Here is a 19,072-nt window from a genome sequence, read left to right as displayed (position 1 = left end):
CAGACACATACGTCTGACTATAGAGGAATATTGCTATGGAAGGGACAGTGAAATAACTTCTTCATTTCATGAGCTATCCCCAGCTGTTCTGATACTATTCAAGCACAGTTTCCTGGGTCATTGCACTGCCTTACATGATGCCTCTTTCAGTTCCAGACTGACATTCTGGCCCTCAGTATTTTTCGTGGAGCTGTCAGGACTCCCCCACTGTAGAGAAAATGAGTGCAAACCCCTGCTAGGAAACTTTGTCTCAATATATTTTGAGAGGTAAAACATTATCTATTCTTGAGGAGTAGGCTGGCTACCTTTTGCTTTGACCTTGCTTTCAGACCTAAGCCCTAAACTGGCATTCTCTGCCATGTATATTTTGCTTAGTTCCTTGAACTGCAGGTTTTTGCTTTTCCTGTGAGCTTTTCTGCCCAGCTTTACCCATCGGTTCGCTACTGTAAACAACAGTTTGCCTGCTAGATGGCACTGGCCATCCACCAGCGCTGGGACCGAAGGCAGGTGGCACTGAAGAGCCGTCAGGGCACATGGCCACCCTTTGGTCGTTATTCTGTTTACTTTCTGCAATGGCATCTTTTTTTGCTCAGATTACTTCACTCCTCACCCACAGCACTCCCTTGACACTACAATAATTCTATCCATGTCCTCTTCCTTTTCTAGGATGAGTATAAACTTGCTGTTAGCACTGCTACAAAGGGCTGGAGCTGCTTCTGAACCCATCAGTTTGTTGAAAACTGAAATGAAACCAAAGCCCTGAAGTTCCTCTGGGTTTCGGTCACTGACTTCAGACTAAGTATTTTGCAAAGAATAACTTATTGGGGGGGCGATACAAGTAATTAAACTTGTCTGCTTGAAAACAGCACTACAGAGCTATTATGAACAGATACTAAGGACAAAGATACAAGAATGGTGTGAAATCTCCTTGTTCTTTGGATTCTGTTCTAAATTCTTTGTATAGTGTTAGAGCAAAAATCTGTTTGTTATAGCTACCTTGGATGTGTTGTATTCAATATACTCATCAACACACCAAGGAGGAAGTTGAAGCTTTCAACTGTGTCTGCAGAGCACCCAGTACAATTCACTGCTGCCACCCTCTCCATGCTCTTTTTAGTAAAGTACTAAAAAACTCACAGTCAAACAAAACTAGAAAACAAAGTTAATGACAAGTGTCCAGCTGGAAATAGAAAAGCCTCTTTCTTCACAAGCCCAAATCATCCTCCAGAACATGCCCATTGTGCCAGAGTGTCTGCAAGCAGAGTGCCATCATCACCCTTCTAATCCAGCCCTTTATCTGAGCATGCTGCTCTCTGCACCTGAGCAACCCATTTGCTTTTCACACACAGGGGCACGTTTTACCAGCACCAGATGTGCCCACAGTGGGTGTGATTTCTCAGAACTTGAGGGTGTACCCTCTGTTTGGATGGCAAATTCCCTGGCTGTGGTTGCTTGGAGACATTACGGGTATCACGGTATCTGCCTTGCGTGCCTGTAGATGTTTTCCAGGTAGGTGTGGCCATACTTCAACTTGGCTCATCAGATTCTCCACAGATGTCCCTGGTTCTAGTGACAGTGCCAGGTCTAACTTTCTCATTAGTTCTTTTCCAACCTTATAATTATCACCTATATATGAAGCTGAATGCAGTGCTGTATCATACCATATCATTTCCAGGTGCCAGACACCTAATTTCTATCTTTTTTTTTTTTTTTGTCTCCTCTCTACTGAAAATGTGTCCATCTCTCCATTTCCTGAGGGATGCTGCAAACTGATCATTCCCAAACCTAGAGAAGATTCAAATACAAATAAGGTGGGTTTTTTTTAAACCTTCTGGTCACATTTTAGGATGTTTCTGTCCATCTTCCCAACGTTCTTTCTCCCTTCACTCTCAAAAGTTAACACCTGCCTAGCAAAGTTGGCAGACAGGCTGAAATGCTTGTGCCTCAAGCCATTCCTGTGAAAAACCTGGCACCTTTCTTCAAATGTCTGATGAAAGCGGGTTTGAACAAAGATGTTGGTTTGTGAACTGGCAGAGGCACACAGATTGCACTGGGGTGGAAAACTTCAGCGGAAGGAAGGAAGATGAGGGCAGATGGTGGCATTGTTGAGGTCTTGAAATGCCACACAAAAATTCACAAAAGTGTGTCTTTCTGAACTTACCTGAAAAAAATACCTATGATGATTTAGCCCCTGTTTAGATAGTGCAAGGACTTCTGTGTATTTGCCTACCAATTCCTCTGGCACAGCATGAAACAAATGGTGTGAAACACCTCCCTGGGTATTTGCAAGGCCACTTAGCTTTAAAATACAGCTCAGACCAGCACCACCGATCTTAAATTAACTTTCCCGGTGGGGGAAGAGTCTTGAATTGATCCTTATCTACTTCACTGGGTCTTGTGCTGACAGTCAGGTTTGCTGTTCTCACCACTTTAGTGTTTCGCTCTTTATTGGGTGTACTGTGAACAAACCACCAGTCCAGACCCTTCTGATATGGCTGTTGTGATTTGGCTTATCTTTATTTGCTCCTCAAGCCGCTTTGGTAAAGCTGAAGAAACCATGTCCTGCAAAAACTTTGAACTCTGGATGAGCAACTAGAAAATATCTTTATTATCAGGGATGGAGAGCTTAGGCTGCAGCTGGGATCCAGCTGAAGGGCATGCAGACTGCAGGGATCTGCACAGGAAGTGGCTGAGAGAGTCACTGGCATTGTGGCTATTAGGGAATTATTAGACATGTGTTAAACGTAGGCTTAGCTTCACTAATGAATCGCCTTGCTGAGGCTACAGAGAATTTTGGTTATGGGTGGCTGTGAGGACACAGAAGGAAAGGAAATATCAGCTCATACTTGGAGCTGATACAGTGATTCCTACATGGGATAGTGGAAGTACTCCTGTGCACGATTACAATAAAAATGTTTATATATTTCTCCTGTTATTACAGATTAATTAGCTATGGAAGGGAGAGAGGGATAATTCAGATTTCTGCTCAGTTGTACTTTGTGGCAATGGTCAGTAAGATTAAGATGTAAAACGTTAAGTGAACTTATAATTTTACAAAGTAATAGGTTGAGTTTGCAGGCTGGGCACACTCAGTGTAAGCATCTGAGTAGCCCTTCTTACTCAGTGTGATCACTGATGTGTTTTAAGTTAAACGTGCATGGAAATGTTGCAGGATCAGGGACACATAACATAAATAACTCTTCCCTCCAATATACTTCCATAGGTAAATAATTGTTATAGAAATGCACAAACCTAAACTTCAGATTCTGTGGGTGCAAAGGCCATGTCTGTATCTGTGCCCTGAATGATGCCAAATGCAGTGACAGTCCTTAACACACAAATATGAGCGACAAAAAACTAATATGCAAATAGTGCTATGCGTGATGTTTCCTAAATTTGTGTGTAAAACTCATTTCAGATTCCAACACATGTACAAGCTATAATCTATAAAATTTCTCTTAACACACACTTAAGAGCTCATCACTGATGGGAGAAATAATCTTAATAAATGCGTTTTTCATTGCTCAAAACCTGGGAAGGAGCAGCAATATTTGGGTTGCCGAGAGGCAGTGGTCAGGCTGCGGGCTAGGTTTCGGGGTGTGGGTGGCAGAGAAGGGGGGGCGGCTCGGGGTGGGGGAAGCCCTGGTCCCTCGGTGGGAATTACTCAGATCCCCGTCCCTTTCCCAGCCCCGCCGCCGCAACATTTATTGCAAAAGCAGGAAATTGCTTATTACTAAACTAGCTGGCAAGGGAGCAGAGCCGATGCTGTTCCACACTGGCACAGCACTTGCTTAGCTGCTGCTTTCCCTGCTTCTCCTTGTTCCGCTCTTTCTTCTTCTTCTTTCCCCTCTTTCTCTCCTCTCTCCCTCGCTCTCTGCTCTTCTTTTTTTCATTTTGGCTTCTATTCAAATGTGGGTCAGGGGTGAGCGGCTCCCAACGTCACAAGCTTGCAAGATGGCGCTGGGAGGAAGGCTGTGAGATGAGGAACAGGCTGGTATAAACCGAGAGGACAGGAGAGGGAGAGGAGGAGAGGGGAAGGGGAAGAAAAGCTACTGCTCCAGATGCAATAAGAAGGTAACGCGGCGCGGGGCGCGGGGCGCGGGCGGGGGCGCGGGTCCCGCGGGGCGGCCGGGCGCTGCCGGGCTCCGCGGTGCAGCCCAGCCCCGCTCCCCCGCTCTTTATTTGCAGCCCCGGTGATTTGCCCATTTGCACGGGTCCGCTCGGGAGAGTCGCCGGGGTGGCGGGGGTGTCCCCTTGCTCCCTGCCCTGCATCAGCCGTGCCCGGCACCGGCGGTACTTCCATTGAAAAGACCCGAGATGGTTTCTCTGCTCTTGCCCCCCTCTCTCCGTGCCCCGGGCCCCCTCCCCTCGCTCTCCGGGCGCGCTGCCCCGTTGCTTCGGGGGCCGGGGCGTGCATCGGTGTGCTGGCCACCGTGCCTGTCTGGAGCTTTCAAATGTTGGTTATTTGGTTGAAGCGGCTGGAAACTTTCCCCCCCCTCCCGTGCCATTTGTGTGTGTGCGCACGGGTGTGCGCTGCCCCTTCCCCGGCGGCAGTGGGGTCGGGGCGGGGGCCGCAGCTGCTGCCCGCCGGGGCCGGCCGGCGTGGGGCTGACCGGCGGGGCGCGCAGGCAGCCCCGGAGCAGTCGGCTGTTCCCCATCCCCATTCGTCCCTTCAAGTGAGCCGTATTGTATTTTATTTGATATTATTTTTTCCCCGAAAGGAGGGAGCGGAGCCCCGGGGTGCCGGGGGGCGTGTTTGTGCCGGGGATCTGGCCGCATTGTGGAGAAGAGGGCAGGAAAGGGGCTCCCGGGACTTGCATCGCCTCCTTCCCGCCCCCCGCGGTCCATCCGCCGGGCTGCGAGGCGACGAGCCAGGCCGGCATCCCCCAACCCCACCGCCGGCCCCAGCCCCACCGAGCACCCCCTGCCCTACCGGGACCGCGGTGAACTTTTGCCCTGGCTCCCCCCTTCCCCGCCGCCCCCCTCGGCTGCTCGGGATCGCGGAGGGAAGGACCCGCCGGCCCCGCTCGCTCTGCCCGTCGCTGCGGGTCTCTGGCTTTTGTTACGGCCCCATCTCGGACGCAATGGACGGAGCAGGATCGCGCACCCTCCCGCGGCCAGGGGCTCCCCGGACCCTGCCCGCCGGGCTTTGTGCCCCGCAGGAAATGCACGTTCCCCGGCCGCGCTAGCCAGCGTAGAGCTGTCCACCCGGTTAAAAAAAAAAAAATAAAAAAAAAAGAAATTGTACGTCCAGGCTGGCAATATTATTGCCGAGGCGCTCGACATCGCAATTGAGGGAACCGAGAAGGCTGGCTGCTGCCCGCGGCTGCCCGGTCCCGGGAGCACGGCGCCGCGAAGCCGGACCGGGCTCTGCATCTCCCGGCGCGCCGGTGCCGGTGCCAGCTCGGCTGCGGGGGGAGGCGGGCTTTTTGTGTTTTTCTGGTTGCATTTAAAAGCAAAGCAAAGCAAAGCAAAGCCGGCGGGGGAGTGGGGGCGGGGGAGGCTGCGTGCCATCCCCCTGCGCGGTGCGCGGCTCGGGGAGCCCCGCGGTGCCCGCAGCGCCCAGCCCGTGCCCGGCCCCCTTGGTACGGGGCGAGAGCCGACGGGGAAGTCAATTATTGACTTCTGCTTGGCCGGGTCCCAGGTGGAAGTGGGCACGGCGGCGGCGGGCGGCTCTCGGCGCGCCCCCCGTTATCGGGGCCGCCAGCCGCGCTCCTCCCGGGGGCTCCGCGGCCGCCGGACACCGCGCCCGGCCCCGCCGCCGCCCGGGGAACGCGTATGTACCCACCGGGTCTGGGCACTCGAATCTTTCTGCTGCGAAATCTGCAACCTTTGAGAACTCGGGTGGTCTGGGCACTTCCAGAGACGGGTAACTTGGCGTTAGAATCTGCGAGTGGGGTGGGGGTATACACACGTTTACACAGAATTAATGAATTATATATGGAACCCAGTGTTTTAGCAGACGGTTACCGAAATCACTCAGGGTATTACTTAGTTGTTAGAATAAATCTGAGAGAGCAGCCAGAAACCAGTTAAGAGCATCAGAATTACATTCTGCTAATGAACTGTCCTGTGACCAAAACTGGTTTAAATTTGTTTCGGAATGCTGTTTATATTTGAATAGCTCCCATGTTTTTCCAGAAATTAGGGGGAAAACAATATGCAATAGTCACTTTCATTGGAAAATGTCAGAACTATGAGCAGATGTTTGCTATGCTTGATAAATACAGTGTATAAACAACGAATATTTCAAGATGAATTATTACTATTTTGTATTACTCAGAACTATTGTGTATACTATAGCGGCTCTGGAGAGAAAGCTGTAAATGACTCCTTAAGATTTCACAGCAAATCTACATGAGGAAAATGACATATGGAAAGAAAATTGACTTATTTCCACAACTGCAAATGGCCTCCTTTTTTCGCCTTTTCATTAGCAATCTAATCCTAAAAGCATTAGGAGCAATTATTTGCAGTGATGCCTGACATTCTAGGTCTAATTATTTAAATCAGTTTAACTTTTGATGGTTGACCCATTAGGTCAAATCTGTGTGCCCTTTGTTATATTTATTTAAAAAAAAAAAAAAAAAAGGAGGGGAGGGGTGTCTTCAAACTTGACACCTGCTACTGACATATCATTTTAGCTCTGGAGGAGATCAGCATTAAGAATAAGCAACCTCTTACATTTGTTACTTTCCATTCTAACATGGGTAAGGATAGCCTGTGTAAGTGCCTTGTTCTTTGACATCTAAAATCCATTGCTTAATCATGACAGACTTGTGTGGCCGCAGGAGCATTAGCAGGAGTAATGGGAGAGTATGAGGATATGGCAGGTTTTCCTTATGTCATGCTTCCTAATCTACGTGAAATGCAGATGAGACACACACATAAAAGGGATGGCTTTTCAGTTTTGTGGGGACAAGCTTCTTCCAAGGATGTGGGAGAGCTCTAAATCTTTAATGCATAAGGAAATAGCTCACGTTAGTATTCACATACGTTTCTGGGTGGAATGACTTATGGATGTGTAGATAGTAATAAGTATTGCAAGATGCTTGAAGCACTTGGTATCACGTGATGCGCTGTAGTGTCAGTGCTGAATTGTTTGGCAGAAGCCGATGTGTGACAAGGGGTGGGGGGAGAGAGGAGAGAAAGAGAAGGTGAGAGGCCTTGTTCCAGAAGGGTACATGTTCAATTTATTTTGATTAGTTGTTTAAAATAACTGGAAAACAACATAATGCTAAGCAGTTTGGCTGTCTAATGGATTTAAACTCTCTAAAACAGCTACCACAGCCCAAAATTGGTGGTCACAGCATGAAATTGGAAGTTGTGAACAGCAGATCTTGCAATGAGAGTTGTCGTTTTCTAGCATCTTTACAGCCCATAGTAATTAAGAGCTTCCAAACATAAAGTGTATGTTATGCATTCCTATGACCTTGCAGAAAATAGTATGTGGCTATTCTTTGAGCTCCTGCTGCCTTCTTTGATGACAGATGTAGGGAAATGGGATGATGTTTGAAAAGCGAGGTGCATTTGCCTTCCTATCAGAACTGTTTGTGCTGACTGCAGCATTTAACCCTGTCATCCAGTCTGATGAACATATCACAGCTTGACAGCCAGAGGTATTGGTAGGAAGAGGTTGCCATGTTTTCTCTACAGAAAACCAAGTTGCCCATACCCTAACCAAATCTGACTATAAAGTGCATGAACAACACTGCAGCTTCTGCCGACAGCCAGGGAAGAACATTGCCACAAAGTGACATTTCAGTGCTGCAGCAAATGTGGTGTTGGAGTGGAAGAAAGCAGAATCACATTTGTGCCATAGCCATTATATTGGCTGTATTGTGACAGGCGAAGCTCAATGGGAAGGGCCCATTTCAGCATCAGCAGAAATGCCTTCCCTGCTGGGCTTGGAGAAAAATTAACTGGGCTCAGCTGTGGCATTGTAACAACAGAGTGTCAACCCAACCATAAGCAGGAGAATATATTTTTTAAAAATAAAGATGATTTCTTTGGTTTGGTGTGTATTGAACACCAGTGACTGAGCCAGTAGGCCTTCTTATATTGGTTTTTGTCTCGCTGTACTATCAGGAGCAAGGATAATGCGTTGCAAGAGGGATTTCACTCTGCTGTGCAGTAGCTCATTGGCAAAGAAACTGCATTGGTTTGTTCAGGTCTCTTGCAATCAGCAGTGACAGTGTGCTTACTTCTCTCAAAAGCAGCAGGACAGTGTTAAAAAGATGTTTCTGAGAGTTATATTTTCTTGTTCAGTTAGCTTCTTTAGGTTCCCATAGGATGCTAGTTTTAAGCTGGCTTTCTTTCCTTAAAGCATACGTATTGTGCTAGCTGTCCAAACTTGTACGTTACTCATGCTTGTTTGTAATTCCTGGAAAGAAATTTCACCCTCCAGTGCTGGCTCCCACAAAACAAGGAAGAAATGAAACAGTAAAGTCAATCTTGAATTTTAAGCTGATACAAAATGAGTTGTTACAATAGCTGTAAAGGATGAGGATACGACACAGCAATAGCTGTACCTGCTGTAAGTGACAGGTGGGAGAAATTCTGTTCTTTTTCATCTGTGTTTGGATGATGGCCCAGTGCTGGCTACAGACTGCAATCCAGGATTAATCCTCACATAGTGTTTTCTTTCTATGTATCAGATTTCTCATTTTGTTAATAAGCACAGCCTAGCATGCTCTTCAAGTCAGCTGTTCTGGAGTGGAAGCAACAGGGTTTTGCGTTATTGAAATGATGGCTCTCATGCTTTCCTGGAGCCCGTATTGTTTGACTAGGGTAGGGTGGACAGTGATCCTTGTAATCACAAATCCTAAACAGGGATTCTAGTTACTGATTTTACTTAATGGAAAGGGCTGGGGAGTGTAGTTTATCCAGGATTACATATGTATTATATCACATTTTCGGATGTGCACCCTGCGGATTTGAAGGGGCTAAAGAGTGATCTTTTAAACTGAAAACCTTAAGCGGGCACTTGGAAATGGACCAATTGTAGGAAGCTTCCTTCACTTTACTCTCTCTAATGGAGAAAAGACAAACTGAGCTGTCCTGCAGAAACTGCCAGAAGACATACACTGACAGCTAAGCTGGGAGAAGGGTCTGAGTCTTCAACTGGCAGTAAGAAGAGTTTAAAGAAGTGCAGGGATTGGTTTCCTGCTCAAAACAGTCACCAGGGAACCCTCCCAGTAAAAGCATCCCTGAAAACAGGGCAAACTTCTTGCTTCTGTTGCTAGGTGTTCTGAGAGCTCTGTGCAGGAGTTAGGAACAACCCCCTTGTGTTGTTCCAGCTTTAGATACTGGATGGAAAAACGTGTCAGTGTTGTCCTCACCTAGGTTCTGGATGGGAAGTAGGAAACATTTCATGTCAGTATGCTGGCCTGAGGCATTTGCTGTCCTTCAGTCCCCTGGGTAAAAGAAGAGGGGATGGCTTTCCATAATATATCAGTTTGCCCTATTCATTCCCTTCCCCCACTGAACCAAACACTGCAAGATAAATTGTCTTCAAATCAGTCCTTTGCCACGAGTGTAAAAAGAGATACACGATGGAGTGGCTGAGGAGAGGCCTCATGGTAAACAACCAGACTGCTCTTCATGCTGGGCTAGTCCCATTCATTCCTGGACCTGTTTAAGATGACAGGGGTGTGCAGCAGATTCCTGCCCCTAAATGTGTGCTCATTTCCTGTTGTATAAAGAGCCATTCAGTGAGGGGATTCAGTTTTCTAGGAGTCACATAAAGACACTGCCATGTAGTGGCAGTAGACACTGCCATACTTACTGCATTTCCATCTGCTGTCAAGATGCCACTGGCCTGTTTGACAGTTTGGAAATATTTTCTCTCGTTCGATAAAGAACAGAATAGAGTAATTTGTATTGCCAGTTTTAACTGAGAATTGAAATCAGCCAACAAGAAACCTTGTTTTAAAGCTTGCTTGTTTGTCTTTTTGCTAGTTACTCTCCAGCAGAAAGACTGGATCTTGCTGGTCTGCGCCTATTAAAACATGTTGATGTGCAACTAAAATAACTTTAAAGTAAATTTAATGTTAAGCAGAAGGACAGGGTTAACACATTCAGGCTATGATTCAACATGCAAATCAGAAACAAAATTAATGTACTATGTTATTGTTTCTGAGAAGTGACTCAAGAAACTTCTTATATAGCATTAAATTCAATGAAATGTTAAACTTGAAGATTTTAAAGTGTTAAATAAAAATATTTGTAAAATATTTTCTTATCAAAATACTTTCAGATCAAAATACTTTCTGATGACCTCCTAAGGTCGCTTCCTATGGGACTAATTGTGTGATTTTTATTCAGCTCCAATTTAAATGCAAAGCAAAGGAAGTGTTATTTGAGCAAAAGTGAACTGATTATTCTATATTTTTGTTGCTCTTTTTTGAGTTTGGAACTAGCAGATACTAGTTTCTAACATCTAGTTGTCATTTGGAGGGAAGTCTGCTTTCCTGCTCTTCTGCCCCTCCTCAAATCTCAGTTGCTTTCTGCAGTCTGAAGGAAGTGGTTATTGAACTAAACTGAAAAAACAGCTTCTCCGTCCCTTTGCAGGAGGCTCCTGGTGAGAAGGGTTAGTTAACTGCCCAGAGTGGATGGAGCAGTGAAGAAGTGGCTTTTTCCGTGGAGGGACAAATTGTACACAAAACTTCACTAGGAAAGACATACAATTGAATAATGCTTTTTTAAAACAAGAGCTGTTTGAAAGAATGTTTGAAATTATGACAGTGTATAGTGAGACAAACTTGTGCTATTTTTATTTAATGTTGTTTCCTCCATCCCTGGAAGGGTGAGGTGCTTTGTTATTCCTAGTTTCTGTTTACCCTTATAAAGTATCCAGAACAGTCCTCATGTGGAACTTTTTGCATCAAACTCCTCAAGTCCTTGAAAAAAGCTCTTTGTTCTTTTCTAGGCAGCTCAAATGTTCTTTGATTATGTGATATTAATGACATGATTATGCCCAGTCTTCAAAGAAAAACATGGATGTCCTTCTATGCAGTGAAAATATCTACCAAAGTTGTAGATGGCAAGGAATCCACTAAAAATTATAAATTTGTGTGCACAGCTATGAAGTGTAGATAGCTAGAACCATAGAAATGCTTCAGATGTCAGCAGAGTGATGTTTGGCTGAGTGTTTTTTAAAAGTAATCTGAATTATGACTTGAAAAATTTTACCCAGAAAGCTTGGTTATAAGCATTTGCTTTTATTAATTGATGCAGTGGTTGAATATTTGCCCACATTTAATTCTTTTGGGTGAGCTTGTGGTCCAAGGAACTCTGTTTCCATCTCTGATTTAAACTTTCCATGCTATGGTCATGAAGGAAGTTAAGCAAGTTTTTTTCTTCATCTTTAAAGTATGGAGAATATAATGTCCTTGGGGTTTTTTGTGTATTTATCTTATAAATGCTCATCATATTTTAAAGTTTGCATAATGGGACCCTGACCTTAGCAACACTCTGTAAATGCTGTCATCATACACATAATTCTAATAAAGCTTCAAAATGGTAAAGTAGCCAAAGGACTAATGCTTTAGGATTATGCAAAACCCCTAATGGGGGAGGGAGGCTAGAGAAGAAGTCTCTCTAGTCCTTCAGAAATGCTACATTTCTTAGTCTCCACTGTACCTTATCAAACAAGGTTTCAGAATTGTAATGAAAATTGAAACATGCCAGCTATAAAAATTAGTCTCTTTTTGCTACAGTTATGGAAGTATTAATGAGACTACGTTCCCCTGCAGTGAGCACTGGGAGTTTTTGGAAGGTCTGTTCTGCACTATCAGTCTCTTCCTGGAAATAAGTAAATGCCTCTACATAATCCCCTTCAGGATGCACCAAGCAGCAGCTTGTATTTTTGTGTCTTCCCTCCCTGGGCTGCATGGTGCAATGCCAGCGCACGGTGTGATGCAAGAGTCTTGGAAATTCTTGGAAAAGCACTTCCGTTTGCTCTAGGTAGAAATTGTGTTGGCAGCAAAACTGACTCTGCTGTTTACAAGCTGGCAGCATTCTTAAATGAACTCCAAGAAAAGCAGTTTAATGTATGCGGTTCTGCATATCCATCCAAATGCAGAGGTGTTTGAGACTGTTGGCCTGTTATTATGGGTGGTGCCTTGGAGAAGGAATGTCTTGAGTATTTGCCCAAGTGTGGACCTCTTTTTAGCAGCTGTAGTCAGCTGGTTTATTCCAGTCAGGCTGGGTCTCCCAGTTTCTGGTAGCTGCTTGTAAGGTGATAGGTTTAATTGTTGTATTGATATTTCTCAGCTTGTGAGTGAGGGAAAAAGTGACCTGAGTCCGGAGAGAGGACCATGAACTTCATTCTGACAACCTCTATTTTAGTGGCTAAAACAGAGCTGAGTATGAGAATTTGTTTGCCAGATAGGTTGTTTGAATCTGGAAAAATAATTTCATATGTCTGCACCTCTTCACCTCTGCCTGTGTAAAGCCATGGTATTTTGAAGATGGGCTGAATTTCCATTAGAATTTAATGAACAGAAAATAACAATAGTAACTGCTATTTTCTAATATTGCACCCTGTTAGTTGTGCAAGAGGATTACAAGCTGAATGCTGTACTAATAATTCAGAGTCTTGTAAGTGGAACCAAATGTAGAGAAAACTAGTACTTTTGATAGAGCTGTAGTACTTGAAATCATGCATGGAGGTGTAACTAACCACAGAGGACAGTCATGGAAGGAAAATATATTTTAAGACTCCTGCTGAAACACTGATCATTGGAGTATGGAATTAAAATATTTGCCTATCCAGAAAAGACATCCTTTCAACTCAAAGATCTCGCAATGCTTTCATAATTAGTAATCCGTGACTTACAGTTTTGTCTCTGGCATATTCAGTTTACCTTTTCTGAGATGTTTCTATGGCTTTCTGAAAGCTGCAGAAGAGTTCTTCCTTAACGGAAGCCACAGCCATAGCCCAGCAAACCAGCTTCCAATCCCATTAGAGCCAAATGACTGATAATGCACCTCAGTTTCTCTGTTTCACTTGTAATAAATAAAACCTCCTTGTCCTTTCCAAATTTTGAGAGTTCATATGAAGTGGAACCTGTGCTACATGACACCAACTGTTCCATTTCAAAAGACTTATCAGTTTTCTACCTAATGCCCAGAGCATCTAATGCCATATGCCAGAGGCCAGGGATGTTCCCTATCCTTTAACTGGTTGGACAAGAAAGGGGGAAAGGAGTCCAGGTGAGTTCAAGCAAGCTTCCATGTGCATCTGTGCTGCTATTATTCAGAACATTTGCTTATTTGTGCTTGCTTCCTCTGTGGTTACACATGGACTTCTGCTACCTCTGTGTTTATCTAAAACAGCTTGGGTTGTGCCCTCACCAAAAACTGAAAAACCCAAAGCACCCTCCCTAAAACTTCCTGGAGCAAAAGCAAAGCACGTGCCCTTTTGAGGTGGAGGGGAAGTCACTGCATTTCAATGGTTTTGACCATCAAAAGTGGTGAGTGGGAGGGTATCTCACAGCATTAGTGCTGTAGATTGACTGGCTGGGGTCAGTTTTTCTAAGTGAGAAGGTAGCAGCTGTCCTTTGAGGCATGCAGGATGCAGCTTTTCAGGGGAACTTGCAATATTTTTTCCCATAAGTGGGAAAAAAACGGCTCCATGCTGTGCCAGGCTGCTCTCCCTTGCCCTCTCTGTGTCAGGGCAGGGGGAAATGGGCTGGGTGCCCATCAAGAATGCTTCTGATGGCACAGAGAAAACAAGCCTCTGCTAAACTTACACATTACTGGAGACTAACCAGTCAAGTTTGGTGCTTTAATTTTAACCTTCCTGTTTTGTAAATCTTCTGGGAAGGAAGGATGGCAGCATCTCAGGTGAAGTCCATGTAATGCCAGGGTGTGGGATTTCTGTAATTCAGTGTCTGTTGTACTGTATTTTAAGAAAATGCTTGAAGTTAGAGAAGTGGAAAGATAATATGAACACAGTAGTTTTGTAATAAAACAAAAATATGAACAGTGCAAACTGGTTGTTGGTCAGATCACAGTCTTAAGGGAAAAATGTCTTTAATAGATGTCATTGTAAAGTTAATGCTGCACTTGGCACCAAAAATTTGATTTAATGCTATAAATGGAGATAAAGCCCATTGCAGCTTACAATATACTTCCAGACAGTGTCCCCAGCTAAAGAGCTTGCATGCAAGGCCCAAATAGGTGCTGTATAGATAACTGGCTGGGGGGGTCAGATTCTGCAAACGCTTACTCAGGCACTTTGCTTGAACTCAGTGTGACTGCTGGAGTAAGAGCTTGCACAATCCAGCCCTAGGAGTGGGGCTGGTACCTTAAAGCTGTTGGGTAAAACAGAACTGCTTGGGGGAGTTTATTTATTTTCCAAGTGCCTGGTGAGGCAGGCTTTAAGTAGAAGCCCACTTCCGACCCTGACTTGCATGTCTGTTTATTTGCTGTAATCACCTGTAACCTGAAATTGCAAAACTCCTGTGGATACACTGATGATGCCTTTGTAAAGTTCCCCTAGCAAAAATTCAACTGGATTTTAAAAGCACATGCTTCTTTCAAAACACTTAGCTATAAAGTTCAGTCCTGCCAGCCTGGTGGGCTAAGAACATTTTGGAAAAGGTCAGAGGGCCACATTGAATGCTATGGGTCCAATTTCCCAGGATGATTTGTTGCCTGTGCTCTTTGAAGAGAGTGGAGCACCTGCAAATCCCCTTCTGGGGATTCCCTTAAAATGTGGGGAAGCCTCCAACAGGTGTGTGGAGCTGGCATGGCCTTGGCCCAAGGTGGGAGAGGTGTGGCTGGGACACGTCTGAACCTGCACTTGGGCTGGAGCAGAGAATCAAAGAGGCTGTAAGTGGTAGCTGTTCTCAGCTCCTCTCATTCCCCTGAGCCCAGGGAAGGGATGCTAACCTTCACCAGCTGGAATTCAGAAGCTGTTCTCCGTGGTTCTGCAGCCTACTTGGAAGTAGCAGTGGGCAAGGGAGTTGCAGCTGCTTGTCCCCCCCTCTGAGAGGCAGCGGGTTGGCTGCCGGGGCAGATGCTGACTAATTGTATCAGGAAAGAAGTGGGAGGCGATATAGCTGATTCAGATCCCTGCTTTAAAAACCCAGAGCCTGGCTCAGTGAATGCCTGATTAATGTATTTTCTTCTCAGATTCATTTGCTTTGAGGTCACAGTTCAGAGACTCAAGAGAAAACAGGCAAGAAGTTATGAGCCTCGCTGGATGTGTGACACACTCGCTGCCTAAGTGCTCTCTGTAAAAGGCTCTGACACAGGGAAGTCCCAGATAGACTGCGGTGTCAGAGAAGGCTCTGGCTAGTAAGTCTGCTTGGGTAGGGGTTTGAATCTTTATTTTTCTTAGGAGGCAGTTCCCTGGCTGGTTTTAAGAAGTTATTCCTTCTGATGGGTCATTGGATCTCCTTCATAAGATCTTTCTGGCTTATTTTAAACTTAAGGTTAACAAGGCATTTCTTTTGCTTTCATTTAAAAGAGTGTAAGCACTTCATCTGAGTAGGAAAAAAAAGCATGGTCATTCATAGTAAGTCAGTCTCTACAGTGAATAACTGAACCAGAAAAAGTCCAACTGGAAGAGTACATCATTGAGGACAGCAGACTTTTAAATTCTGTTCATCCCCAGAAGTCATAGAGAAAAATATGTTTTCTCTGTCCTGCTTCTTGTCAGCGGATTTGTCAGAAAGAAATCTACCTCCTTCCCAATCTAGTTTGTAGAGTGTATTTGCTCTTCAAGAACAAGTCAGCACAGTAATCCTGTTTCATGTTAACTGTTAAGAAATATAGTGTTAACATTTTAGCCCTATACTCTCAGGAAATGGGATTTAAGATTTTTTTTTTTGTTTGAGTAAAAAAGAGTTCAGGAGCAGGATTTAAAAATAAAAGATCTTTACAATCCTCTCTCTGAGTCAATTTTCATAGCTTAATCTTTCAATAAATCTAATTTTCCTATTATGCAATTTGGTTTATGATTTTAACTATGATAGTCTTTAAATATAAGTTGACACTTCAGATTCCTATGCTGGCATTACCTCCTAGTCCATAGTACCTGCTTATTGAAATTTATGCTTTGGTTATCTAACCTGTGGGATTCTTTTCTTCTTCCCCAGTTGTGCACATGCTTGTTTTTTCCCAACCATTCCTACATATTTGCTGTATCACTATAATCTCCTTGTTCCCTGGGCTGTGTTTATTCCTGTTTTCTCTGTCTCTTTCCACACGAATTTTACACCGTGCTTTGGGCTGTCCTTCATAAATACAACAGTAATTTCTTCACTGTAAGCTACTGCAGAACTTCAGAGACTCACAAAAATAGTTGCAAGTTACATCCAGGCAAGTGGCATCTGTTTGTGCATGGAAACTCTTTAGAACAGGATCTGTCTTTCAAAACTCTCTGCAAATGCTCTTTCTTACTATAATACTTCAAGGCTACTTGCCACAAATATTTTTTTCATGACTTGTATGAAACTGAAATCCCAGTAAATGAAGTATCAATGCAGATGCATTTAGGAACAGGGAAAATGAAGAATTTTCACTGTTAATTGCAGGAAAATATGGGTGTTCTATTGACAGTGGCCTTTAGCTTAGTATTAGACTTTTTAATATTTGATTAATTCTTCTGGAGCAGAAGAGTCATATGACAGAGTTTTAAGGAATAATTCAAAAGAGACAGACTTTACTGTATTGCTGCTTTGTTTTGCCAAATACCAGTGGTTAGATTGAAGCTCCTGATTGTACAGTTCCCACTTACTCTTGACATCAAACCTCCAGCCTATGTCAAAATCTTGCTTTCTAGAACTGAATGTCCTTACATCTAGGGGAAACTTGTGACTGATGGAAGGTTTGATATCAAATGCTCTCAAATCCCACTGAAATCAGTAAGCTGAGGGTGCTGATTGCTAAGATCAGGCCCAAGATCAAAAATGCCATTTGGAGATCATATCCCTCCTGCAGCTGGGTCACAGAGCCTTGGAGAGATGCAGTAGATAGTTTTGTTCCCTGCCAGGGACAGTCCTGAGTCCTCTCATTAAATTGTTCATTATTTGTTTTACACATATTTGCATTCTTTCTTTGCTTAAAATACATACATGTACAATACCAGACATGAGTGTGCAATAGCTGTCAAGGTACACTTGACATTCAGTTACCACAGGAAAAAATGGGTTTTGGTACTTAGTGCTGAATAGCAGAGGCCAATTTATTGAGTTTTTCTATTGCAAAAATGCTAGGTCTGAATTTCTTGAACAGTGTGTCTCTAATGGCCCAGAGACATGACAGCACATGTGAAGCACATGAAGGGGAAGACACAGGACATGAATTTTTCTACAGGTTTTAACAAAGCCAGAATCTTCCATGCCCTCTCTGCTCTGCCACACAGAACAAAAGCCCCAGGGGTTTTGTTTCTGAAGTCATTTGAGAGCTGCCAGCACAAAATGAAAACCCCAAGGGTTTCTCCAGTCATTGAAGGGGCACCCACCACCTATAAATGTGAAAATGCAACTGAGCTGCACTTTGAAAGTGAGAGGGCAGTGGCCTGGCACAGTCACTGTGGGAGTCACTGAACTAGCAAGACTGTCACAGTATGGAACTCCTGAACTTGTGCTTAAACAAGTAATTTGTTTAAGCAGTATGTGACTTACTGCATGCTGCTGGCTCGTGGGCCCCACATCCTTAAATGTTCCCTCCCACCTTCCCCATATCTGTGCCTAAGTCAGCTCCCCTTTGGGGACGCTTGATGTGGCACAAAACCTGCTGGAAAATCCTGAAGTCAGGCTTCATTTCAGACCTGGGCATGTAAGATGCCTGGCTCTAACAAGAAACCTGAGCTTTCCTCCGCTGATTTTTAGGTGGGACTGCCACCACGGGGTCTGGAGGTGGGGGCTACATGGCTCCGTGAGCGCAGGGCTGGTCCCAGCATGAGCTCCATGAACAGATGTGCCTTGGGAGGGAGCAGCTGCTTTCCCAGAGACCTCAGCTGCAGCTCCCCTTGAGCAAGCAGGGCTAAGGCACCATGGCAGGAGTGGGAGGGTAGCCTGGGTAGTGCCAGGGCTCTCAGAAGAGCAGTGTGGGCAATGCTGGGACACTCAGGAGGGCAGCATGGGCAATGCTGGGGTTCTTGCTTCAGCCCTTGGCTGTCTGAATTCCTGGCAGGCAGAGCTGCTGCGTGGTTGCTGTCACGGACAGTTGCACCTGATGTGTGGGAGTTACTTGGCACATGGTGGATGTAGTTTCCCATTGATTTTTGGTGGAATTGATTTATAGACCTATTTAATGGAATTGATTCTTTTTACAACTTTTTTCCCCTCTTAAAGACCAATTGTTTTTCTTGAGTGATGGCTGCAGGTTTGTGTTTATGTATTAATATGCTTGTGCACCCACAGTCCCAACTGTGTTCTCTCTACTCAAACTGCAAAAGAAAGTCTGAATCTCAAATGCCATCTTAAATTTTAATATTACGTTTGATGTATGACCTGGGATAAATTAAAACGTGCTAGAACTTGCAAGATGGAATCCTAGTGGTGGGTATAACCACAAAGCAGTGTTCTATTAAGCCAAGGACTGTCGAGAATGTCTGTTGTGGTTGTGTCTGGGTTACGAGTGGCTCCCTTTGGTTTAGTGTAGGTGGATATTTTTATTCCGCCTGGCTTGTGAACAAGGGGATGAAACTTCAGAATTTACCTACAAGAGGAGTAAGGCTCTGCTGACTTTTCCTTTACAAGCCCATAGGTTGGAACCACATTTTTATCCTCAACTCAGTATTTTTATTGTATTTTAATGTATTTCATTGATTGTTACTCCAGAGTGGTTTGTATTAAGGAAACATTATATGTTATACCTGGAGTAGTACTATGAGAAAGTGTGAATACCATAATTCTCTGTTACTGTTTGTACTTTGCAGGTCAGTTCTGTCAGTAAGCTTAAGTGGCAAATTTGTGTTGTGGTTTTGGGATTCTTTCTTATTACTTTTCTTTCTGTCTTTCCTGTTTCAAGAACACTGAAATAAATATGGGCAGGATCCTTACTCTGGGTGGGACTCCTGAGCAGATATGCCACCCAGATTTCCAGATCA

General features: G+C 44.5%; 1 protein-coding gene across 5 annotated transcripts in view; it reads left to right on the top strand.

Moving 5' to 3' along the window:
- The first annotated feature begins 3,711 nt into the window (after nucleotides 1–3,711).
- Nucleotides 3,712–19,072, top strand: part of HIC2 (HIC ZBTB transcriptional repressor 2) — a 74,605-nt gene continuing 59,244 nt past the window's right edge. For 3 of the 5 annotated variants that reach the window (XM_072935955.1, XM_041719346.2, XM_072935956.1), the window contains exon 1: nucleotides 3,712–4,074. The gene's annotated coding sequence lies outside the window, so the exon portion shown is untranslated. The remainder of the gene's footprint in view (nucleotides 4,075–19,072) is intronic. The other 2 variants (XM_072935954.1, XM_030285535.4) reach the window with 1 other exon arrangement.

Source organism: Taeniopygia guttata, chromosome 15 (genome assembly GCF_048771995.1).
Source record: "Taeniopygia guttata chromosome 15, bTaeGut7.mat, whole genome shotgun sequence".
Taxonomy (NCBI): Eukaryota; Metazoa; Chordata; class Aves; order Passeriformes; family Estrildidae; genus Taeniopygia; species Taeniopygia guttata.
The sequence above is the reverse complement of the archived record's forward strand: the minus strand, read 5'-3'. Positions and strand labels throughout refer to the sequence as shown.